Source organism: Pseudophryne corroboree, chromosome 8 (genome assembly GCF_028390025.1).
Source record: "Pseudophryne corroboree isolate aPseCor3 chromosome 8, aPseCor3.hap2, whole genome shotgun sequence".
NCBI lineage: Eukaryota > Metazoa > Chordata > Amphibia > Anura > Myobatrachidae > Pseudophryne > Pseudophryne corroboree.
This window is the reverse complement of record NC_086451.1, coordinates 491,023,510-491,036,345: the sequence shown is the minus strand read 5'-3', so window position 1 is coordinate 491,036,345 and position 12,836 is coordinate 491,023,510. Positions and strand designations below refer to the sequence as shown.

General features: G+C 53.5%; 1 protein-coding gene across 1 annotated transcript in view; it reads right to left on the bottom strand.

Moving 5' to 3' along the window:
- Nucleotides 1-12,366, bottom strand: part of EXOC3L2 (exocyst complex component 3 like 2) — a 399,789-nt gene extending 387,423 nt beyond the window's left edge. Inside the window, exon 1 of the mRNA XM_063938456.1 lies at nt 12,303-12,366. The gene's annotated coding sequence lies outside the window, so the exon portion shown is untranslated. The remainder of the gene's footprint in view (nt 1-12,302) is intronic.
- Nucleotides 12,367-12,836: the final 470 nt, after the last annotated feature.

Here is a 12,836-nt window from a genome sequence, read left to right as displayed (position 1 = left end):
AATACAGACAGTCCCGGTGTCCCCTCACTCTCAGGACACGTGTAATACAGACAGTCCCTGGGTCCCCTCACTCTCAGGACACGTGTAATACAGACAGTCCCGGTGTCCCCTCACTCTCAGGACACGTGTAATACAGACAGTCCCTGGGTCCCTCACTCTCAGGACAGGTGTAATACAGACAGTCCCGGTGTCCCCTCACTCTCAGCACACATGTAATACAGACAGTCCCGGTGTCCCCTCACTCTCAGGACAGGTGTAATACAGACAGTCCCGGTGTTCCCTCACTCTCAGGAGACATGTAATACAGACAATCCCGGTGTCCTCTCACTCTCAGGACACGTGTAATACAGACAGTCCCGGTGTCCCCTCACTCTCAGGAGACATGTAATACAGACAATCCCGGTGTCCTCTCACTCTCAGGACACGTGTAATACAGACAGTCCCGGTGCCCCCTCCCTCTCAGGACACGTGTAATACAGACAGTCCCGGTGTCCCCTCACTCTCAGGACACTTGTAATACAGACAGTCCCGGTGTCCCCTCACTCTCAGGACACATGTAATACAGACAGTCCCGGTGTCCTCTCACTCTCAGGACACGTGTAATACAGACAGTCCCGGTGTCCCCTCACTCTCAGGACACATGTAATACAGACAGTCCCGGTGTCTCCTCACTCTCAGGACACGTGTAATACAGACAGTCCCGGGGTCCCCTCACTCTCAGGACACGTGTAATACAGACAGTCCCGGTGTCCCCATTACTCTCAGCACACATGTAATACAGACAGTCCCGGTGTCCCCTCACTCTCAGGACACGTGTAATACAGACAGTCCCTGGGTCCCCTCACTCTCAGGACACGTGTAATACAGACAGTCCCGGTGTCCCCTCACTCTCAGGACACGTGTAATACAGACAGTCCCTGGGTCCCTCACTCTCAGGACAGGTGTAATACAGACAGTCCCGGTTTCCCCTCACTCTCAGCACACATGTAATACAGACAGTCCCGGTGTCCCCTCACTCTCAGGACAGGTGTAATACAGACAGTCCCGGTGTTCCCTCACTCTCAGGAGACATGTAATACAGACAATCCCGGTGTCCTCTCACTCTCAGGACACGTGTAATACAGACAGTCCCGGTGTCCCCTCACTCTCAGGAGACATGTAATACAGACAATCCCGGTGTCCTCTCACTCTCAGGACACGTGTAATACAGACAGTCCCGGTGCCCCCTCCCTCTCAGGACACGTGTAATACAGACAGTCCCGGTGTCCCCTCACTCTCAGGACACTTGTAATACAGACAGTCCCGGTGTCCCCTCACTCTCAGGACACATGTAATACAGACAGTCCCGGTGTCCTCTCACTCTCAGGACACGTGTAATACAGACAGTCCCGGTGTCCCCTCACTCTCAGGACACATGTAATACAGACAGTCCCGGTGTCTCCTCACTCTCAGGACACGTGTAATACAGACAGTCCCGGGGTCCCCTCACTCTCAGGACACGTGTAAAACAGACAGTCCCGGTGTCCCCATTACTCTCAGCACACATGTAATACAGACAGTCCCGGTGTCCCCTCACTCTCAGGACACGTGTAATACAGACAGTCCCTGGGTCCCCTCACTCTCAGGACACGTGTAATACAGACAGTCCCGGTGTCCCCTCACTCTCAGGACACGTGTAATACAGACAGTCCCTGGGTCCCCTCACTCTCAGGACAGGTGTAATACAGACAGTCCCGGTGTCCCCTCACTCTCAGCACACATGTAATACAGACAGTCCCGGTGTCCCCTCACTCTCAGGACAGGTGTAATACAGACAGTCCCGGTGTTCCCTCACTCTCAGGAGACATGTAATACAGACAATCCCGGTGTCCCCTCACTCTCAGGACACGTGTAATACAGACAGTCCCGGTGTCCCCTCCCTCTCAGGACACGTGTAATACAGACAGTCCCGGTGTCCCCTCACTCTCAGGACACTTGTAATACAGACAGTCCCGGTGTCCCCTCACTCTCAGGACACATGTAATACAGACAGTCCCGGTGTCCTCTCACTCTCAGGACACGTGTAATACAGACAGTCCCGGTGTCCCCTCACTCTCAGGACACATGTAATACAGACAGTCCCGGTGTCCTCTCACTATCAGGACACATGTAATACAGACAGTCCCGGTATTCCCTCACTCTCAGGACACGTGTAATACAGACAGTCCCGGTGTACCCTCACTCTCAGGACACATGTAATACAGACAGTCCTGGTGTCCCCTCACTCTCAGTAGACATGTAATACAGACAGTCCCGGTATCCCCTCCCTCTCAGGACATGTGTAATACAGACAGTCCCGGTGTCCCCTCACTCTCAGGACACGTGTAATACAGACAGTCCCGGTGTCCCCTCACTCTCAGGACACGTGTAATACAGACAGTCCCTGGGTCCCCTCACTCTCAGGACAGGTGTAATACAGACAGTCCCGGTTTCTCCTCACTCTCAGGACACGTGTAATACAGACAGTCCCAATGTCCCCTCACTCTCAGGACAGGTGTAATACAGACAGTCCCGGTTTCTCCTCACTCTCAGGACACATGTAATACAGACAGTCCCGGTGTCCCCTCACTCTCAGGACAGGTGTAATACAGACAGTCCCGGTGTTCCCTCACTCTCAGGACACGTGTAATACAGACAGTCCCGGTGTTCCCTCACTCTCAGCACACGTGTAATACAGACAGTCCCGGGGTCCCCTCACTCTCAGGACACGTGTAATACAGACAGTCCCGGTGTCCCCTCACTCTCAGGACACTAGTAACACAGACAGTCCCGGTGTCCCCTCACTCTCAGGACACTAGTAACACAGACAGTCCCGGTGTCTCCTCACTCTCAGGACACGTGTAATACAGACAGTCCCGGTGTCCCCTCACTCTCAGGACAGGTGTAATACAGACAGTCCCGGTGTTCCCTCACTCTCAGGACACGTGTAATACAGACAGATCCGGTGTCCCCTCACTCTCAGGACACGTGTAATACAGACAGTCCCTGGGTCCCCTCACTCTCAGGACACGTGTAATACAGACAGTCCCGGTGTCCCCTCACTCTCAGGACAGGTGTAATACAGACAGTCCCGGTGTCCCCTCACTCTCAGCACACATGTAATACAGACAGTCCCGGTGTCCTCTCACTCTCAGGACACGTGTAATACAGACAGTCCCGGTGTCCCCTCACTCTCAGGAGACATGTAATACAGACAATCCCGGTGTCCTCTCACTCTCAGGACACGTGTAATACAGACAGTCCCGGTGCCCCCTCCCTCTCAGGACACGTGTAATACAGACAGTCCCGGTGTCCCCTCACTCTCAGGACACTTGTAATACAGACAGTCCCGGTGTCCCCTCACTCTCAGGACACATGTAATACAGACAGTCCCGGTGTCCTCTCACTCTCAGGACACGTGTAATACAGACAGTCCCGGTGTCCCCTCACTCTCAGGACACATGTAATACAGACAGTCCCGGTGTCTCCTCACTCTCAGGACACGTGTAATACAGACAGTCCCGGGGTCCCCTCACTCTCAGGACACGTGTAAAACAGACAGTCCCGGTGTCCCCATTACTCTCAGCACACATGTAATACAGACAGTCCCGGTGTCCCCTCACTCTCAGGACACGTGTAATACAGACAGTCCCTGGGTCCCCTCACTCTCAGGACACGTGTAATACAGACAGTCCCGGTGTCCCCTCACTCTCAGGACACGTGTAATACAGACAGTCCCTGGGTCCCCTCACTCTCAGGACAGGTGTAATACAGACAGTCCCGGTGTCCCCTCACTCTCAGCACACATGTAATACAGACAGTCCCGGTGTCCCCTCACTCTCAGGACAGGTGTAATACAGACAGTCCCGGTGTTCCCTCACTCTCAGGAGACATGTAATACAGACAATCCCGGTGTCCCCTCACTCTCAGGACACGTGTAATACAGACAGTCCCGGTGTCCCCTCCCTCTCAGGACACGTGTAATACAGACAGTCCCGGTGTCCCCTCACTCTCAGGACACTTGTAATACAGACAGTCCCGGTGTCCCCTCACTCTCAGGACACATGTAATACAGACAGTCCCGGTGTCCTCTCACTCTCAGGACACGTGTAATACAGACAGTCCCGGTGTCCCCTCACTCTCAGGACACATGTAATACAGACAGTCCCGGTGTCCTCTCACTATCAGGACACATGTAATACAGACAGTCCCGGTATTCCCTCACTCTCAGGACACGTGTAATACAGACAGTCCCGGTGTACCCTCACTCTCAGGACACATGTAATACAGACAGTCCTGGTGTCCCCTCACTCTCAGTAGACATGTAATACAGACAGTCCCGGTATCCCCTCCCTCTCAGGACATGTGTAATACAGACAGTCCCGGTGTCCCCTCACTCTCAGGACACGTGTAATACAGACAGTCCCGGTGTCCCCTCACTCTCAGGACACGTGTAATACAGACAGTCCCTGGGTCCCCTCACTCTCAGGACAGGTGTAATACAGACAGTCCCGGTTTCTCCTCACTCTCAGGACACGTGTAATACAGACAGTCCCAATGTCCCCTCACTCTCAGGACAGGTGTAATACAGACAGTCCCGGTTTCTCCTCACTCTCAGGACACATGTAATACAGACAGTCCCGGTGTCCCCTCACTCTCAGGACAGGTGTAATACAGACAGTCCCGGTGTTCCCTCACTCTCAGGACACGTGTAATACAGACAGTCCCGGTGTTCCCTCACTCTCAGCACACGTGTAATACAGACAGTCCCGGGGTCCCCTCACTCTCAGGACACGTGTAATACAGACAGTCCCGGTGTCCCCTCACTCTCAGGACACTAGTAACACAGACAGTCCCGGTGTTCCCTCACTCTCAGGACACGTGTAATACAGACAGTCCCGGTGTTCCCTCACTCTCAGCACACGTGTAATACAGACAGTCCCGGGGTCCCCTCACTCTCAGGACACGTGTAATACAGACAGTCCCGGTGTCCCCTCACTCTCAGGACACTAGTAACACAGACAGTCCCGGTGTCTCCTCACTCTCAGGACACGTGTAATACAGACAGTCCCGGTGTCCCCTCACTCTCAGGACAGGTGTAATACAGACAGTCCCGGTGTTCCCTCACTCTCAGGACACGTGTAATACAGACAGATCCGGTGTCCCCTCACTCTCAGGACATGTGTAATACAGACAGTCCCTGGGTCCCCTCACTCTCAGGACACGTGTAATACAGACAGTCCCGGTGTCCCCTCACTCTCAGGACAGGTGTAATACAGACAGTCCCGGTGTCCCCTCACTCTCAGCACACATGTAATACAGACAGTCCCGGTGTCCCCTCACTCTCAGGACACGTGTAATACAGACAGTCCCTGGGTCCCCTCACTCTCAGGACACGTGTAATACAGACAGTCCCGGTGTCCCCTCACTCTCAGGACAGGTGTAATACAGACAGTCCCGGTGTTTCCTCACTCTCAGGACACGTGTAATACAGACAGTCCCGGTGTCCCCTCACTCTCAGGACACGTGTAATACAGACAGTCCCGGTGTCCCCTCACTCTCAGCACACGTGTAATACAGACAGTCCCGGTGTCCCCTCACTCTCAGGACACGTGTAATACAGACAGTCCCGGTGTCCCCTCACTCTCAGGACACGTGTAATACAGACAGTCTCTGGGTCCCCTCACTCTCAGGACAGGTGTAATACAGACAGTCCCGGTGTCCCCTCACTCTCAGCACACATGTAATACAGACAGTCCCGGTGTCCCCTCACTCTCAGGACAGGTGTAATACAGACAGTCCCGGTGTTCCCTCACTCTCAGGAGACATGTAATACAGACAATCCCGGTGTCCCCTCACTCTCAGGACACGTGTAATACAGACAGTCCCGGTGTCCCCTCCCTCTCAGGACACGTGTAATACAGACAGTCCCGGTGTCCCCTCACTCTCAGGACACTTGTAATACAGACAGTCCCGGTGTCCCCTCACTCTCAGGACACATGTAATACAGACAGTCCCGGTGTCCTCTCACTCTCAGGACACGTGTAATACAGACAGTCCCGGTGTCCCCTCACTCTCAGGACACATGTAATACAGACAGTCCCGGTGTCCTCTCACTATCAGGACACATGTAATACAGACAGTCCCGGTATTCCCTCACTCTCAGGACACGTGTAATACAGACAGTCCCGGTGTACCCTCACTCTCAGGACACATGTAATACAGACAGTCCTGGTGTCCCCTCACTCTCAGTAGACATGTAATACAGACAGTCCCGGTATCCCCTCCCTCTCAGGACATGTGTAATACAGACAGTCCCGGTGTCCCCTCACTCTCAGGACACGTGTAATACAGACAGTCCCGGTGTCCCCTCACTCTCAGGACACGTGTAATACAGACAGTCCCTGGGTCCCCTCACTCTCAGGACAGGTGTAATACAGACAGTCCCGGTTTCTCCTCACTCTCAGGACACGTGTAATACAGACAGTCCCAATGTCCCCTCACTCTCAGGACAGGTGTAATACAGACAGTCCCGGTTTCTCCTCACTCTCAGGACACATGTAATACAGACAGTCCCGGTGTCCCCTCACTCTCAGGACAGGTGTAATACAGACAGTCCCGGTGTTCCCTCACTCTCAGGACACGTGTAATACAGACAGTCCCGGTGCTCCCTCACTCTCAGCACACGTGTAATACAGACTGTCCCGGGGTCCCCTCACTCTCAGGACACGTGTAATACAGACAGTCCCGGTGTCCCCATTACTCTCAGCACACATGTAATACAGACAGTCCCGGTGTCCCCTCACTCTCAGGACACGTGTAATACAGACAGTCCCTGGGTCCCCTCACTCTCAGGACACGTGTAATACAGACAGTCCCGGTGTCCCCTCACTCTCAGGACATGTGTAATACAGACAGTCCCTGGGTCCCCTCACTCTCAGGACAGGTGTAATACAGACAGTCCCGGTGTCCCCTCACTCGCAGCACACATGTAATACAGACAGTCCCGGTGTCCCCTCACTCTCAGGACAGGTGTAATACAGACAGTCCCGGTGTTCCCTCACTCTCAGGAGACATGTAATACAGACAATCCCGGTGTCCCCTCATTCTCAGGACACGTGTAATACAGACAGTCCCGGTGTCCCCTCCCTCTCAGGACACGTGTAATACAGACAGTCCCAGTGTCCCCTCACTCTCAGGACACTTGTAATACAGACAGTCCCGGTGTCCCCTCACTCTCAGGACACATGTAATACAGACAGTCCCGGTGTCCTCTCACTCTCAGGACACGTGTAATACAGACAGTCCCGGTGTCCCCTCACTCTCAGGACACATGTAATACAGACAGTCCCGGTGTCCTCTCACTATCAGGACACATGTAATACAGACAGTCCCGGTATTCCCTCACTCTCAGGACACGTGTAATACAGACAGTCCCGGTGTACCCTCACTCTCAGGACACATGTAATACAGACAGTCCTGGTGTCCCCTCACTCTCAGTAGACATGTAATACAGACAGTCCCGGTATCCCCTCCCTCTCAGGACATGTGTAATACAGACAGTCCCGGTGTCCCCTCACTCTCAGGACACGTGTAATACAGACAGTCCCGGTGTCCCCTCACTCTCAGGACACGTGTAATACAGACAGTCCCTGGGTCCCCTCACTCTCAGGACACGTGTAATACAGACAGTCCCGGTGTCCCCTCACTCTCAGGACACGTGTAATACAGACAGTCCCTGGGTCCCTCACTCTCAGGACAGGTGTAATACAGACAGTCCCGGTGTCCCCTCACTCTCAGCACACATGTAATACAGACAGTCCCGGTGTCCCCTCACTCTCAGGACAGGTGTAATACAGACAGTCCCGGTGTTCCCTCACTCTCAGGAGACATGTAATACAGACAATCCCGGTGTCCTCTCACTCTCAGGACACGTGTAATACAGACAGTCCCGGTGTCCCCTCACTCTCAGGAGACATGTAATACAGACAATCCCGGTGTCCTCTCACTCTCAGGACACGTGTAATACAGACAGTCCCGGTGCCCCCTCCCTCTCAGGACACGTGTAATACAGACAGTCCCGGTGTCCCCTCACTCTCAGGACACTTGTAATACAGACAGTCCCGGTGTCCCCTCACTCTCAGGACACATGTAATACAGACAGTCCCGGTGTCCTCTCACTCTCAGGACACGTGTAATACAGACAGTCCCGGTGTCCCCTCACTCTCAGGACACATGTAATACAGACAGTCCCGGTGTCTCCTCACTCTCAGGACACGTGTAATACAGACAGTCCCGGGGTCCCCTCACTCTCAGGACACGTGTAATACAGACAGTCCCGGTGTCCCCATTACTCTCAGCACACATGTAATACAGACAGTCCCGGTGTCCCCTCACTCTCAGGACACGTGTAATACAGACAGTCCCTGGGTCCCCTCACTCTCAGGACACGTGTAATACAGACAGTCCCGGTGTCCCCTCACTCTCAGGACACGTGTAATACAGACAGTCCCTGGGTCCCTCACTCTCAGGACAGGTGTAATACAGACAGTCCCGGTGTCCCCTCACTCTCAGCACACATGTAATACAGACAGTCCCGGTGTCCCCTCACTCTCAGGACAGGTGTAATACAGACAGTCCCGGTGTTCCCTCACTCTCAGGAGACATGTAATACAGACAATCCCGGTGTCCTCTCACTCTCAGGACACGTGTAATACAGACAGTCCCGGTGTCCCCTCACTCTCAGGAGACATGTAATACAGACAATCCCGGTGTCCTCTCACTCTCAGGACACGTGTAATACAGACAGTCCCGGTGCCCCCTCCCTCTCAGGACACGTGTAATACAGACAGTCCCGGTGTCCCCTCACTCTCAGGACACTTGTAATACAGACAGTCCCGGTGTCCCCTCACTCTCAGGACACATGTAATACAGACAGTCCCGGTGTCCTCTCACTCTCAGGACACGTGTAATACAGACAGTCCCGGTGTCCCCTCACTCTCAGGACACATGTAATACAGACAGTCCCGGTGTCTCCTCACTCTCAGGACACGTGTAATACAGACAGTCCCGGGGTCCCCTCACTCTCAGGACACGTGTAAAACAGACAGTCCCGGTGTCCCCATTACTCTCAGCACACATGTAATACAGACAGTCCCGGTGTCCCCTCACTCTCAGGACACGTGTAATACAGACAGTCCCTGGGTCCCCTCACTCTCAGGACACGTGTAATACAGACAGTCCCGGTGTCCCCTCACTCTCAGGACACGTGTAATACAGACAGTCCCTGGGTCCCCTCACTCTCAGGACAGGTGTAATACAGACAGTCCCGGTGTCCCCTCACTCTCAGCACACATGTAATACAGACAGTCCCGGTGTCCCCTCACTCTCAGGACAGGTGTAATACAGACAGTCCCGGTGTTCCCTCACTCTCAGGAGACATGTAATACAGACAATCCCGGTGTCCCCTCACTCTCAGGACACGTGTAATACAGACAGTCCCGGTGTCCCCTCCCTCTCAGGACACGTGTAATACAGACAGTCCCGGTGTCCCCTCACTCTCAGGACACTTGTAATACAGACAGTCCCGGTGTCCCCTCACTCTCAGGACACATGTAATACAGACAGTCCCGGTGTCCTCTCACTCTCAGGACACGTGTAATACAGACAGTCCCGGTGTCCCCTCACTCTCAGGACACATGTAATACAGACAGTCCCGGTGTCCTCTCACTATCAGGACACATGTAATACAGACAGTCCCGGTATTCCCTCACTCTCAGGACACGTGTAATACAGACAGTCCCGGTGTACCCTCACTCTCAGGACACATGTAATACAGACAGTCCTGGTGTCCCCTCACTCTCAGTAGACATGTAATACAGACAGTCCCGGTATCCCCTCCCTCTCAGGACATGTGTAATACAGACAGTCCCGGTGTCCCCTCACTCTCAGGACACGTGTAATACAGACAGTCCCGGTGTCCCCTCACTCTCAGGACACGTGTAATACAGACAGTCCCTGGGTCCCCTCACTCTCAGGACAGGTGTAATACAGACAGTCCCGGTTTCTCCTCACTCTCAGGACACGTGTAATACAGACAGTCCCAATGTCCCCTCACTCTCAGGACAGGTGTAATACAGACAGTCCCGGTTTCTCCTCACTCGCAGGACACATGTAATACAGACAGTCCCGGTGTCCCCTCACTCTCAGGACAGGTGTAATACAGACAGTCCCGGTGTTCCCTCACTCTCAGGACACGTGTAATACAGACAGTCCCGGTGTTCCCTCACTCTCAGCACACGTGTAATACAGACAGTCCCGGGGTCCCCTCACTCTCAGGACACGTGTAATACAGACAGTCCCGGTGTCCCCTCACTCTCAGGACACGTGTAATACAGACAGTCCCTGGGTCCCCTCACTCTCAGGACACGTGTAATACAGACAGTCCCGGTGTCCCCTCACTCTCAGGACCGGTGTAATACAGACAGTCCCGGTGTTTCCTCACTCTCAGGACACGTGTAATACAGACAGTCCCGGTGTCCCCTCACTCTCAGGACACGTGTAATACAGACAGTCCCGGTGTCCCCTCACTCTCAGCACACGTGTAATACAGACAGTCCCGGTGTCCCCTCACTCTCAGGACACGTGTAATACAGACAGTCCCGGTGTCCCCTCACTCTCAGGACACGTGTAATACAGACAGTCTCTGGGTCCCCTCACTCTCAGGACACGTGTAATACAGACAGTCCCTGGGTCCCCTCACTCTCAGGACACGTGTAATACAGACAGTCCCGGTGTCCCCTTACTCTCAGGACACATGTAATACAGACAGTCCCGATGTCCCATCACTCTCAGGATACGAGTAATACAGACAGTCCCGGTATCTCCTCACTCTCAGGACAGGTGTAATACAGACAGTCCCGGTGTCTCCTCACTCTCAGGACACATGTAATACAGACAGTCCCTATGTCCCCTCACTCTCAGGACACGTGTAATACAGACAGTCCCGGTGTCCCCTCACTCTCAGGACACGTGTAATATAGACAGTCCCGGTGTCCCCTCACTCTCAGGACACGTGTAATACAGACAGTCCCGGTGTCCCCTCACTATCAGGACACATGTAATACAGACAGTCCCGGTGTCCCCTCACTCTCAGGACACGTGTAATATAGACAGTCCCGGTGTCCCCTCACTCTCAGGACACGTGTAATACAGACAGTCCCGGTGTCTCCTCACTATCAGGACACGTGTAATACAGACAGTCCCGGTGTCCCCTCACTCTCAGGACACGTGTAATACAGACAGTCCCGGTGTCCCCTCACTCTCAGGACACGTGTAATACAGACAGTCCCTGTATCCCCTCACTCTCAGGACACGTGTAATACAGACAGTCCCGGTGTCCCCTCACTCTCAGGACACGTGTAATACAGACAGTCCCTGTATCCCCTCACTCTCAGGACACATGTAATACAGACAGTCCCGGTTTCCTCACTCTCAGGACACGTGTAATACAGACAGTCCCGGTGTCCCCTCAATCTCAGGAGACGTGTAATACAGACAGTCCCGGTGTCCCCTCACTCTCAGGACACGTGTAATATAGACAGTCCCGGTGTCCCCTCACTCTCAGGACACGTGTAATACAGACAGTCCCGGTGTCCCCTCACTATCAGGACACGTGTAATACAGACAGTACCGGTGTCTCCTCACTCTCAGGACACGTGTAATACAGACAGTCCCGGTGTCCCCTCACTCTCAGGTCACATGTAATACAGACAGTCCCGGTGTCCCCTCACTCTCAGGACACTAGTAACACAGACAGTCCCGGTGTCCCCTCACTCTCAGGACACGTATAATACAGACAGTCCCGGTGTCCCCTCACTCTCAGGACACGTATAATACAGACAGTCCCGGTGTCCCCTCACTCTCAGGTCACATGTAATACAGACAGTCCCGGTGTCCCCTCACTCTCAGGACACGTATAAATCAGACAGTCCCGGTGTCCCCTCACTCTCAGGACACGTGTAATACAGACAGTCCCGGTGTCCCCTCACTCTCAGGTCACATGTAATACAGACAGTCCCGGAGTCCCCTCACTCTCAGGACACGTGTAATACAGACAGTCCCGGTGTCCCCTCACTCTCAGGACACGTGTAATACAGACAGTCCCGGGGTCCCCTCACTCTCAGGACACGTGTAATACACCTATACCCCACTCAAACACTAAGAACAGGCAGATGACCCACGTTTGTCTCCAGATCAGGTATCTATCACTGCACTTATCTCACCTGGGCCAGAAGGTAAGAGATTATTCCAGTAGCGTCCGCTCCAGGGCCGGAGGCTGTGACTTCTGCAGAGAGGACAACAATACCCATAAAAGTTAAATATTTATAACCTCTAAACTACTTACCAGGAAGTCAACAGCCCCAGAACCTTATTAATATGTAGCTAAAGAGGGAGAATTACTTCACTATAAGGACATAGGACACAGGGTGTAGAGGTGTGTGTAATACACAGGGTGTAGGGGTAGAGGTGTGTGTAATACAGAGGGTGTAGGGGTAGAGGTGTGTGTGTAATACACAGGGTGTAGAGGTAGAGGTGTGTGTAATACAGAGGGTGTAGGGGTAGAGGTGTGTGTAATACACAGGATGTAGGGGTAGAGGTGTGTGTAATACACAGGGTGTAGAGGTAGAGGTGTGTGTAATACACAGGGTGTAGAGGTAGAGGTGTGTGTAATACACAGGATGTAGGGGTAGAGGTGTGTGTAATACAGAGGGTGTAGGGGTAGAGGTGTGTGTAATACAGAGGGTGTAGGGGTAGGG